This window comes from Sciurus vulgaris, assembly GCF_902686455.1.
Source record: "Sciurus vulgaris genome assembly, chromosome: 10".
NCBI lineage: Eukaryota > Metazoa > Chordata > Mammalia > Rodentia > Sciuridae > Sciurus > Sciurus vulgaris.
This window is the reverse complement of record NC_136470.1, coordinates 139,445,538-139,458,376: the sequence shown is the minus strand read 5'-3', so window position 1 is coordinate 139,458,376 and position 12,839 is coordinate 139,445,538. Positions and strand designations below refer to the sequence as shown.

At 42.4% G+C, this 12,839-nt stretch overlaps 1 pseudogene across 1 annotated transcript; it reads left to right on the top strand.

Moving 5' to 3' along the window:
* Positions 1–10,930: 10,930 nt before the first annotated feature.
* Positions 10,931–11,727, top strand: LOC306671020 (small ribosomal subunit protein uS3-like; annotated as a pseudogene). The gene has a single exon. The product of its transcript is annotated as a small ribosomal subunit protein uS3-like (transcript).
* Positions 11,728–12,839: the final 1,112 nt, after the last annotated feature.

The following is a 12,839-nucleotide window of genomic DNA, read 5'->3' as shown; positions in this document are numbered from 1 at the left end:
GTGACTCACAGTGAGCTCTGGGCCTCCCGTCAGCGTCACCTGTCACTGTCCCAGCCAATGAGGGGCCGCTGTGTCAGGGAAAACACCCTCCTTGGATGCTGTGTAACCAGAATCCACTGCTTCAGCCCACCAGTGGTGTGACCAGCAGGACTCACTTCCGACAGCAACACGGACGTCCATTATTCAGATTCCACTTCGGATTTGAACAAACAACCTGTTCTGCCTTTTCATAGGCAAAGCTTTATCTTCCTCAAATAACATGAATGCAAAGGCTTTGGAAACTGGTAGGCAAACGCTTACTGATGATAAGACTTCACTTGTTGAAAGAAAGATATTATTTTAAGTACAGTGTAACATGGAAATCAGCACTGAAATAGCTCAAATTTTTTAATTAATAAAAAGATATGAAGATTGTCACTGATAATAACAGTTTTAAGATATGCTCTCATATTGTGATAATTTTAGCTTTATTGTAAAGTCAACTACATTTTCACATTTTTCATCTCCTTACATTATGACTCTAATCCTAGATTATTGTTTTGATTTCATCTTTTTTTTTCTTTTATCATTTTGAATGTTTCTCATTTCTAACAAGGTGAGCATAAGGAGATGCATTCATTTTTGAAGCTTTAATTGCATGTCACTATTTTAATGTGTTTCCTTTATCAGACGCTGCAGCGTTCCATTCCTGCCTGAAACAGCTCACCTTTAGCTGCCTGTCTAGATAGCGCTCCATCTTCTAGTCTCTGGAGGGTAATCGGGCACTAGGGAGGAGGCCTCCCTACCTTTTTATTTTCTTCTGGAAATTGCAACTAAACCTCCCTTTAAAAATACTGGCGTTTGATCTGGAAGAAGCTGTATCACTTTTGGTATTACTGGGAAAGTCTGTCTGCACCTCCGTGATGTCCCTCCTGCTTATTTCGTACCTTGGCAGTGGCAGGCTCTGCAAAACAGTGAGGTCATGGAATTGAACTCTCCCCAGCCATTCCTTGCCAGCCCATTTTTGCCCTGGAAGCTTTCTCCCTTCGATTCTGTTCTCAAAGCTTACTTTTGCTCTTACAGAGTCAGAGAATGCACAGAAAATATTTTCCCCCATGCCAATGTCTTTGAAGGTGTTCGTTGGCATGACAGAGAGCTCCGAGGGTCTCACTCAGACCCTCACAGGATAACGTGCCACAAGAGCATGAATGCGTACAAGTCGCTGGAGCACAGGGCTGTAGGCAGCTGCAGCCGGTCAGCCAGACCTGCCCTGAGCCACGTGCTGACCACATGCGGAGGAAGGGAAGGTGGGCTCCAGCAGCCCCGGAGGCACAGATGGGGAACGTGGCTTCTCCGCATGGAGCTGGATTTCTATAACTTGAATGTTCCTTCCTGAACTGGTATGAGAAAGAAACTGAGTTCAGAATATTCTGAAATATTCTAGTTTTATGGAAGCCACACTTTCTTAACAAAACAACATTTTTGAACTAAATGTCTTGGCCAATGGAATGACTGTGCAAGATATAAGCTACAAGAAAGAGGAAGAGCTCCAAGTCCACTATGAAAAAATAAATGAAATTTAAAGGAGGACAGTAATAAGCATTTGCATAAAGTTTACTATAGGTAATCATCCTTATCAGCATCTCATGTATCTTAACGTGTTTTGTTTAATTCTCCCAAGAAGTTCTCGAGCTGGGCATTCCTGTGAATTCTGCTTTTTTATATGTGGAAAGCCAAACATAGGAACCAGCTTAGTTATTAAAAGCAAAGCTCCAAACCCAGGGAGCCTGGCCCCAGAGCTCTGCTCATAAGCCCTGCATTGCACTGTCCCCTGATGTCTCTTGGGGTGTTTCTACACGTTCATGAACACAACGTTCTGGCCCTATAGTTGCAAGAATAACTAGGATGAACCATTTCTTGAATCAACACCAATTTACTAGATGTATCAATGGGAACAGGCAGATGGATAAGCAGTCCTGGATGAGAGCAAGACAGAAAGTAATTCAGTTCATAATACCATCTAAAAAATAATATTTAGGACCAATAATATTTAGGACCAAAGTAATTCAGTTCATAATACCATCTAAAAAATAATATTTAGGTCCTAAAATAATATTTAGGACCATAAAAAATAATATTTAGGAGCAAGACAGAAAGTAATTCAGTTCATAATACCATCTAAAAAATAATATTTAGGACCATACAAGTAAATAGAGTCACAAAAAATACCAAACAAATGTTAAAATGTGATTCTTGGGGGGGGGGGTAACATTAGCAGGGGGAAAGTGACTTTCTTATGAAGACCTTGGAAGTCAGGGTCACTATACTGCATGAGAAAAAAATTAATGAAGATGCCAACCAGTGTGCTTTGTTGAAAGATAAAAGTGACCTAGGTCCACAGCACATAGACTCTGAATCAGCCAGTAATTTCAAAGATACATCTGTCCTAGCGAAGGCATTGTTTTCTAGCAGGTAAAATACATTTTACCAGTAATAAGCTTTATCGTGTTAAATTAGCATAATGCCAGGGTCACATGGGTATGTTTACACAGTGCCTCCCTGGGCTTACCAAAATCGGGGCTGGGTATTTCAAACTGTCTTAATAATGCTTTGTTCATACAGCATGAAGCATTCCACCAGGCACTGCCTTAATCTAAATGTAGGAGGAAAACAGAAATCAACACATAAGAAGGTATTTCAGGGTATCTACGCATATTAACCCTCCTGTGATAATGCAAGAGGGGACTGGCTTGGACTCATGTATCCAGCTCCTAGAAGAATGTTTGGCATGCAGTAGGTGCTCAGCCAGTAGTTCTCACATGAGTGAGTAAGCCAACACACCTGGCCAGAGCATAAAGCAGGTAGCACGTGGAGGAAATGTAGAAGGAAATGTAAAAGTAGGGAAGATTTGGTTTCTGCTGTGGCATGTGAGGAACTTAGAATTCACCACTCTAAAAACAGGCTTAAAAAAATAAAAGCTAAATGAACTGAAAAAATGTACAATCTCTTAGATCTATCAGAGAGGGGAGGTCATGGGCAAACCACTGCTCTCAAATTAGACAGACAGGTAGACTCAAAGAATCACAACTCCTAAAGCAGAAGTCACAATCAAAGCCTGCTCAGGAACCAGCATTGTGCGGACAGCCGAACCACAGCTGATAAATGGCTGAGGCCTCAGGATGCACAAGCCCAGAATTAAATCTGCAGGGACACCAGTCACAGGGGCCCACGTGCTGCTGGGCACTACACCTGCAGCAGCTGCTCCCTCCCCACAGCCAACACAGTGAATGTTGGGAATCTCTTCCTCTTTGCAGCAGCAGAGGAAATATAACCATTGTGCAATACCCCGGAACATTCTGCATTCTGTTTGTTGAAAGGACACCTGCCCTCAGGAGAAGCTTTTTCACCAGATCCTAGTCCGCTGGAATGTTCCAGAGCCAAACACAGCCAGAAGAAGAGCAGGCACCACTCTTTCCAGGTGGGGGAGAAATTCTCAGCCCAGGTCCCTCTACCCATCCTGCCCCACCTCAGTGGGGAAGGACCTGAGAAGGACCTGCAAAGGTCCCTCTGGGCATGGTACCCTCAGAGATGGATGCCTGGTCACTAGACTACTAAAAAGCTTCCTCTGCTTCCACCCTCTCTACCACGTTACCAAAGAATTACCTACCACAGTTCCCTTAGCTGGTAAGTGAAGCCTGCCTCTCAAAAATTACAAGGAACACTGAAAGACCAAAAGAAAATATATATATGATCAATATAACGTATAAAATTCATTATATGACATATGAATATATATATATATGGAGAAAGAGCGAGCGAGGAGACTGAATAAGCACAGAACCAGAGTCACGGATTAGCAGGACTGTTACGATTATGAGGCCAGGAATTCTTAAAACTATGATTAATATGCTAAGGACTTTAATGGAAAAAAGTAGAATATGAGAAGAAAAGAATAATAAAAGTAGAAAGATGGAAATTCTAAGAAAGAATGAAAAGTAATGCTAGATGTCAACAACTCTGGGAGCAAAGCAATGCCGTCCATGGAGTCATTAGGAGACTAGACAAGGCTGAAGAAAGATCTCGGAGGTTGAAGACGAATCAATAGAGAAGCCAGCGTGTGGAAAGCAGAGGAAAAGACTAAAAAGGGAGCAGAAGATGCAAGCAGTGGCAGAACTTTCCAAGATGCAACTGACGCCTAAATGGAATGCCAGAAGACAGAACCAGAAGAAATATTTGAAACTAATGACTGTGAGCATCACCAAATTAATGCCAGACAGCAAATCCTAGGTCTTGGCCATCCAGAAAGCACCAAACAAGATAAATGCCAAACAGCAATCACAACAGCAAGGTGTATCGCATTCAGACTGTACAAAACCAAAGATAAAGAGAAATTCCTGAGAAGAAACAGAAAAATCACCTTCCCTCATGTGAAGGAGAACACAATTTCACAGAATCTTTCCTCAGGAACCATGCCAAAAAGGAGAGAAGTGAAATATTTAAAGTGTTGAGAGAGAAAAACAACCAATACGGAAATCTGTACCTTGTGAAATATCTTTCCAAGGAGAAGGAGATGGAAAGACTCTTGGTCTAACAAAAATTGAGAAGATCTGTCACCAGTAGAACTGCCTTTCAATGAATAAGAGAAGAAATTTGTGAGAGAAGGAAAATGATCATGATCAGAAACTTGAATCTACATAAAGAAAGAACCTCAGAGAATGAGTAGCTGAAGATTCAACAAAACTTACATTTTTCTGATTCTTAATTGACCTAACAGATAACATTTCATTCAAAATAATAGCAACAATGTATTTTGTTATGCTTATGCATATACATATTCATGAACATGTATATGTTAACTTCTGTACAAGTCACATAAATGACAGTAATGGCAGAAGGCATGAGAGGAAGGAATTAGGGTTATTTTGTCATAAAGTAATCACACTAAATGAAGCAGTATTGTATTATTTGAAAATGAACTTGGGTTTTGTAAAAAAAATATACTTACTCTATAGTAGCAACTAAAAGTGTAAACGGATATAATTGATCTGTTAAGGAACAATGAAAAATGGAAATCTAAAATGCCATTAATAGCACAGAAGGCAGAAAACATGTGACAAACATCAGTGAAAATCAAATACAAAACAAGAGCAAGGACGGCAAGTATTCAACCGATCGTGTGAATAATCACATCAGAGGCCAGGGGTCTAAGTGCACCTACCAAAGACCGAGATTGTCAGAGTGGATCAAGACCCGGTACCTGTGCCAGGTGCAGGGGCACACACCTGCCCCCCCAGTGACTCCGGAGACCTCAGGGGGTCTGCGAGTTCAAGACCAGCCTAACTCTATGCTGGCTATGAGACACCGACTTTAAATTTAAAAACACCTACAGAGTAAAAGTCAGTGGGACTCCTAGACAGGGTGGGCGACAGAAGAGCCTGCTCCCTGGCACTCCCAACCCCACGAAAGCACCTAAAGTGCTACATTCTGACTAGTGTCTAGAGGAGAGAACGACAAGCAAGTGGCAGAAACCCTGGGGAGCACAGTCTCGGGATGGCTGCAGGGAGAAGGAAATGACCCACCTCCCGGGCCGACCCGTCCCTCCAGCCAGGTGGGCTTGAACAAGGAGGGACCTCCCAATCTGGAAGGGGGAAGCAAGAGTCTCCTGGCAGCTCCCGCACTATCACGGAGCCCGTGGTCATTGCTGTGGAGAATCCTGGTCTCTTCAGATCCTGAGGCAAGTTTAGGGAGCTGCCTGAAGTTCACATACTGTGTCACTCCAGAGAAGGACCCCCTTATGCCCCACCCCACCATGACCCAGGCTGCTTCTGGATCACACCATCTCGGGACCAGAGCCACCGTGAGCGTGCATTCTCTCTGAGCTCAGTAGCCACTGTGTCTGAACTGCTGCAGCTCCTTGTCCCCAGGGACAGGCTACCTTGGAATTACTCCATGTTCCCCATCAAGTGCTGGTGTGCCCCACTTTCAGCTATTTATAGCTAAAGTCCAGCAAGCAGAGCACTGTGACCTCCAGCACGCAAGCCCATGTAGCACCCTGTTCCCCAAGGAAGAGCCAGTCTGGCCCGATGGGAAGGCTGAGCCTGATGCAGCTGAGCAACTAATTATGACCCCCCACCTATGTCCAAAGAAGCGTTGCACCCAAAATGACCTGGCGCCTCACCCTCAGGGAAGCTGTACCTGAGCAACAGAGCAGCTAAGTCCCTTGGCATTGGCCCCAGCCCAGCACCCCTACTTCAAGGAACTGGGGCTTCAGCTCAGGGCAGTAGCCACAACCCTGGTGCTCAATCCCCATATCAGACCCAATACTTGAGAAGGATGGCCTCACCGAGACTCACCACTGAAGAAACAAGATAGGAAGAATTCCTAAATCTTGGCCACTGAGAATTCTGACCATCTTCCTTGTCTCCTATGCCACCCCACACTCCTGCAGGGTAGCCCCCTGAAGCAATGTTGATTACAGCTGAGGAAGATGCATGGAGATTATTCTATTGTGCCCACCAGAACCAGAGCCACTGCACCCTATCCAACCAATACCCTAGGACCCATGTGCAGGTGAGACTCTTTCCCTACAAAAGCTACTCTATAAAACTGTAAGAGGTGACTCTTCCACCAGATGCCCAGATACCATTGTAGGAATGAACAGGAAAAGGCAAGAAAACATAATACCACCAAAGAAGTATAGTAATTCCCCCATGAGTGATACCAAGCAAATGGAAATTTACAAAGTAGTAGAAAAGGAATTCAAAATAATGATCTTAAGGAAATCCAATAAGATCCAAGAGAATACAGAAAGATAATTCAATAAAACCAGGAAAAGAATATTCAAATGACAAACTCAATAAAGAAATATAAAAAAAAAAAAAGAACCAAACAGAAATCTTGGAACTAAACAATTAAATTCATAAAATTAAAAAATACTATTGATAACTTTAACAACAGTCTAGATCAAATAGAAGAAAGATTTTCTGAACTTCAAGACCAGGTTTTTAATGTAACCCAGCTGGGGCAGGGGGCATTTAAATAAGTGAAGAAACTCTAGGGGACTTATAGGACACTATTAAACAAACAAATGTTTGCATTATGGGTATTCCAGAGGGAAAAGAGATGCAGAAAGGACAAAAAGCTCATTTAGAAAAATAAGTGCTGAAAAAGTCCTACATCTTGGGATAGATATGGACCAGATCTATGGAGTTCTAAAGTCCCCAAATAGATTCAACTCAAAGAGGTCCTCCCCAAGGCATGTTTGTAATTAAATTGTCAAAAGTCAAAGACAGAGAACTCTAAATGCAGCATGAGAAATATTAGGGAGACCCCATTAGGATATCAGTAGATTTCTTAAAGAAACCTTGTGGGTCAGTAGAAAAAAGAAAGATACATTCAAAATCCTGAAAGCTAAAATACCAGTCAAGAATACTATGTCCAGCAAAGCTATCCTTCAGAAATAAAAGAGAAGTGAAGTCTTTCCCAGACGAGCAAAAGCCAAAGGAACTTAGGCACCTCTGGACAGGTTTTATGAAAAATGTTCAAAGAAGTGCTTTACCTGGAAGTGAAGGGAAGGTCGTGATCATGAAAACATATGGAAGTATGATATTCACTGGTAGCGTGAATCCACAAATTCAGAATGATCTATCACTGTGATTTCAAATGTCTGAAAGTCAAAATGGTCAAGAAGTAGCTATATCTACAATAAGTTGTTAAGGAATATACAATAGAGAAAGATGTAAATTAGGAACACAAATATAAATTGTGATGGAGGGTCAAAGTCTAGAGTATTTGTATGTGACCTAATTTAAATTATTCTCAGCTTAAAATAGTCTCCGATAACTATCAGATTTTGTTATGTGAGCCTCAAGGTAGCCACAAAGTGAAAAATTATGACAGACAGGCTAATGAGAATGGAAAAAGAATCGAAACTCAGCAACACAGCAAACCACCAAACCACAAAGGTAAATAACAAGAAAAGAAAGGAAGAAAGAATTTACAAAACAACCTGAAAACAATTGATGGAATGGCAATTTTGTCAATAATTTACCTCGCAATAATAACCTTGATTGTGAATGGATTTAACTCTGATTACAGGATATAGAGTGGCTGAATGGACTTAAAAACCCAAGATCCAAATATATGCTGCCTAATAGAGATTGATTTTTTTAGCTCTCAGGACACCTATTAGCTGAAAATAAAAGGATGGAAGAAAATATTCCATGAAAATAGCAACCAAAAGGGAGCAGGGGTGGCTTCAAGTCAAAAACCAAAAGAGAGTCTATGTGCTCAACACTAGAGCCTCAAATTTTATGAAGCAAATACAATGAACATGAAGGGAGAAATAGAGGGCAATATAAAAATAATGGTGAAGTTCAATACCTTACTCACAACAATGGATAGGTCAATGAGATAGAAAGTCATCACAGGAACTCTGGACTTGAACTGCAGTTTTAAACAAAGGGGCCCAAAATACAGTATTAGAACTTTCTGTACAACACAGAAGCACACACATTCTTCTCTAGTGCACATGTAACCCTCTCCAGGAATAGTGTACATTAACAAATTCAAGAAGGCTGAAATCATATCTAGCTCTGTTTCTGACCATAACAGTATGAAACTAGAAATCAATAACAGGAGGAATCTTGGAGGATTCAAAAATATATGGAAATAGAGCAACAGGCTTCTGAAAAACCAATAAGTCAAAGAAATCAAGAGAGAAATGAACAGATATCTTGCGACAATAATGGAAACCCAACACATTCAAGCCTATGGATGCAGCAAAGGCAGTTCCAAGAGGGAAATGCATAGCAGTCGATGCAAATGGAGGAGTATTTCAACTAAATAGCCTAAAGACCATGCCTCAAGCAGCTAGAAAAAGAAGACCAGATTAAATCCAAAGTTAACAAAAGGAAGGAGATAATAAAGATCAGGGTAGAAATAAACCAGAAAGAGAACAGAAATGCCACAGGAAAAGATTAACAAGACCTAGAGTCAATTCATTGAAAACAGAAACAAAATCAACAACTAGACTAAGAAAAAGAAACATGCAAATAATTAAAACCAGAAACCAAAGTAGGACATTATGGCAGATATCTCAGGAAAAAAAAATCCTAAGATACTATGATGAGCAATTATATGCCAACTAACTGGATAACTCAGAGGAAATGGATACATTCTTAGAAACATATGGAATTAATTAGAATAACTAAGACAAAGACATCTGAAAAATTCCACGTATTTGTAAATTAATACACTACCAAACAAAGAGTAAACAAGGAATTAAAAAATTAGAAAATATATTGAACTGAATAAAAAGGCAAATGCATTTAATGAAAATTGTAGCAATGACTATAGTAGAGGAAGAAAAAAAGGCCTTAAAACCTCAGTGTTTACACTAAGAAATTAGGGGCAAAAGCAAATTAAATTCAAATTAAGCAAAAGTCAGTTATGAACATCTTTATGCCAATAAACTTAACTCACATGAAAGGGAGAAAAATCATTGAGTGTTTTGGTGAATCCTCACTCCAGAAGTAGATAACAGGGATAACTCAGTATCTGTTTTAAAATCGAATGCTGAATGGAGAAGCCCACCCACGAGTAACTAGACCCGAGTAACTAGACCCAAGTAACGTCGTTGGGGAATTTTGTGAACATCCAGGGAAGGAGGTACACTGATTCCGAAGAGGTCTCGGAGAACACTGAAGAAGAAGGGGTGCTTTGCAGACCTCTAAGACGCCACCTGCTCTCCTTACCCAGATTGTCCGTGCACAGAGCGCAGCAAGATGAACTTGCACGCACTCAACACACCCGCAGACCAGACCCCAAGCAAGAACCAGCAGCACCGGAAGCTCTGAGGGCTTCCAGTCCCCACCCACCCCCGTCCATACAACCGCCATTCCCACTTCTAGCAGCAAAGAGTGGTTCTAAGGTATTTGGTTTTAACCAGTCCATGTTTTAAAAAGCTCATTATGCTCGACAGTCATTTAAAATTAGTGCCCAGTTTTGAATGGTCACCCACTTCATTAAAATGTCGTTTATACCCCCTTCTCTTTTTTTACACAAACAGCAGCTAAAGCACCATCCACTATTATTTCCTAGTACGATGCATATCTATGGCATGGCTCATGGTTAACAGAAGTCCATTTTCCAAAAGATTTCCTGTTAATTAGATAATGAATTTCTTATTTGGTTGGTTATTTTTTCCTTGGAAAGTAGTTATGAAGCATCTTGATGTCTGCTTAATTTTAACATAACCTCGATTTGAGTTTTCTGTGTAGGAACGTTTTCAGACCATGTGTCCATCTTGTGAGATTGACTTTAGTTAAAACTAATGTGTATAGTCTGCACGCCTATTCGCTAAACTCACCCAAACTGCAATACACCCATTTTTGCGAGAGTCAGCGAGTAACGGGCCTGCTCTCAATTCCACCATGGCTGTGTACTAGGCAGGGATCTCCAGGAAGTGATCCAACCACATCGGGAAGGCAGAGAGAAAGGGGACAGCAGTATTTTAAGAAACAAGCTCACCAAGTGCAGAGTCTGGATAAATCTGAACTTGCAAGTTGGGTCGGCAGGCAGGAGCCAGGCAAGAGCTGCCTCTGGAGTCTAGGGCAATCTGCCGGGAGAATGGCGGGCTCTGGAGGAGGCCACTTGCTTCTTCTCTCCAGGCCTTCACCTGGTTGCATGAGGCCCACCTGCTCCATGGAAGATGCTCAACTTTACTCAAAAGTCTATCAATTTAAATGTTACTCTCATGCAAAGCCCACCTCACAGAGACACTGGGATCAAATGTCTGGCACCCGGCCCCCTGAATATGAAAGGAACTATCACAGGGTAGAGAGTCTCCTGGCAGGAGAGCACCCGCCCCAGACACATTGAGCAAATGAGGTCTCAGGGGCCAATTCCAATTTCAAAAGGTAATGAAGAGCCTTTGGGGGCATGTGGAGGCAAGATGGCTGTGCAGAGTTCTAAGAAGAGGAAGTTTGTTGCTGATGGAATCTTCAAAGCTGAATTAAAGAGTTCCTCACTCGGGAGCTGGCTGAAGATGGTTACTCTGGAGTTGAGGTCTGAGTTACACCAACCAGGACAGAAATCATCATCTTAGCCACCAGGACACAAAATGTTCCTGGTAAGAAGGAGCGATGGATCCGAGAATTGACTGCGGTAGTTCAGAAACGATTTGGCTTCCCTGAGGGCAGTGTAGCGCTTTATGCTGAAAAGGTGGCCACAAGTGGTCTGTGTGCCATTGCCCAGGCAGAGTCGCTGCAATGCAAACTCCTAGGAGGGTTTGCTGTGCGGAGGGCCTGTTACGGTGTGCTGTGGTTCCTCATGGGGAGTTGAGCCAAGGGCTGCGAGGTCGTGGTGTCTGGGAAACTCCCAGGACAGAGAGCTAAATCCACGAAGTTCGTAGATTGCCCGATTATCCACAGTGGGGACCCTGTTAACTACTATGTTGACTCTGCTGTGTGCCACGTGCTGCTTAGACAGGGTGTGCTGGGCATCCAAGTGAAGATCATGCTGTCCTGGGACCCAAGGGATAAGACTGGCCCTAAGACGCCTTTAGAAGATGGAACATCGTGGAACCCAAAGAGGAGACCCTGCCCACCACCCCCAACCCAGAACAGGAGGATAGGAAGCCAGCCGCCTGCCATGCCCCAGCCAGTCCCCACAGCATAACAGGGCGTCCTTGGCAGCTGTATGGGGAGTCTGGATATTGCTTTTTAAAGACATTTAATAAAATCTTGTACAAAGACATAAAAAAAGTAATAAAAAATATATTTTTTAGATTTAAACATGACATGTAATTAACATATGAATACCATAATGGAAATATTTTAAAATGCAAATAAAAGTTGTGATACTGTCTTCCAAACATGATAAATTGTCTTTTAATGTCCTGTGGGATTTTTTTCCCAACCAATGCTCAATCTTTTAAAAGCGGTTTTGACATAAGTGAGTACACTGTATCTTAAGCAATTTGGTAAAACAAAACCTTTGATACTGGTGTGAATTCTCATTTCAAATGCTGCCTTAATACTGAGTGATTTTATTCATCTTGACTTGGCTCTTTCCCACAGTTCACTTTCAAATTTCTTGGAACCCAACAGCTTAATCAAACAATGATCTGGAAGGACATTAAAATCCTGGGAAACTAAGACATAACCAGAGCCTTCTGTGTCACCCGAAACACTCTGGCTGAGGAGCTTGTGACTGTATTTCCTGAGTTAAGTGGTCTGGAGAAGACCTGGACTCATTCCTCTTTGGCCAGTGGGCATCTCTGGGCTCCGTCTTCCAGGTGAGCCAGGGTCTCCGGTTTAAACCCTCCAGGAGGAAGTGCGTCTGCTGAGACAGGTGAGTTTTAACACACTCGGTTTCCTTTTGAGTCAGATTTCGTCCTCAGAAGTCCCTGATATCATCCCGCCCAGGCGATCCAGTTTCATCTTTGTGCAGACAGTAGTGGAGGGACGCTGCCTGGACCACCGTCCAGTTGACATTTGGTCTAGAATTTCATTGTAACCGTTTTGCTCGGCAGCTGAGGTCTGTGTGAGTCCCAGCCTATATCCCTCGACTGAACAGTCACCAGTCACGTGTCCACGGTCCCTGCAGCGTGCTTTCCTGTGGGGCACTGGGGAGAGTTTGTCTTCTGGTCCTGCTGTCGGCCAGGGGCACCTATGACAGAGGCTTGTGGGGCTGGGCCTGGCCCCACCTTCTCCAGCCAGCTCTGTTCTCATGAAGTTCGTGGCCAGCCCCCTTGGCTTGTTTGTGTTAATTCAGAGTTGGCTGTTTCCTTCATCGTATGCTTTTGCATTCTGGAAAGTTTTAGGGCTTACTTTTTTTTCCTAATTAACTTTGAGATC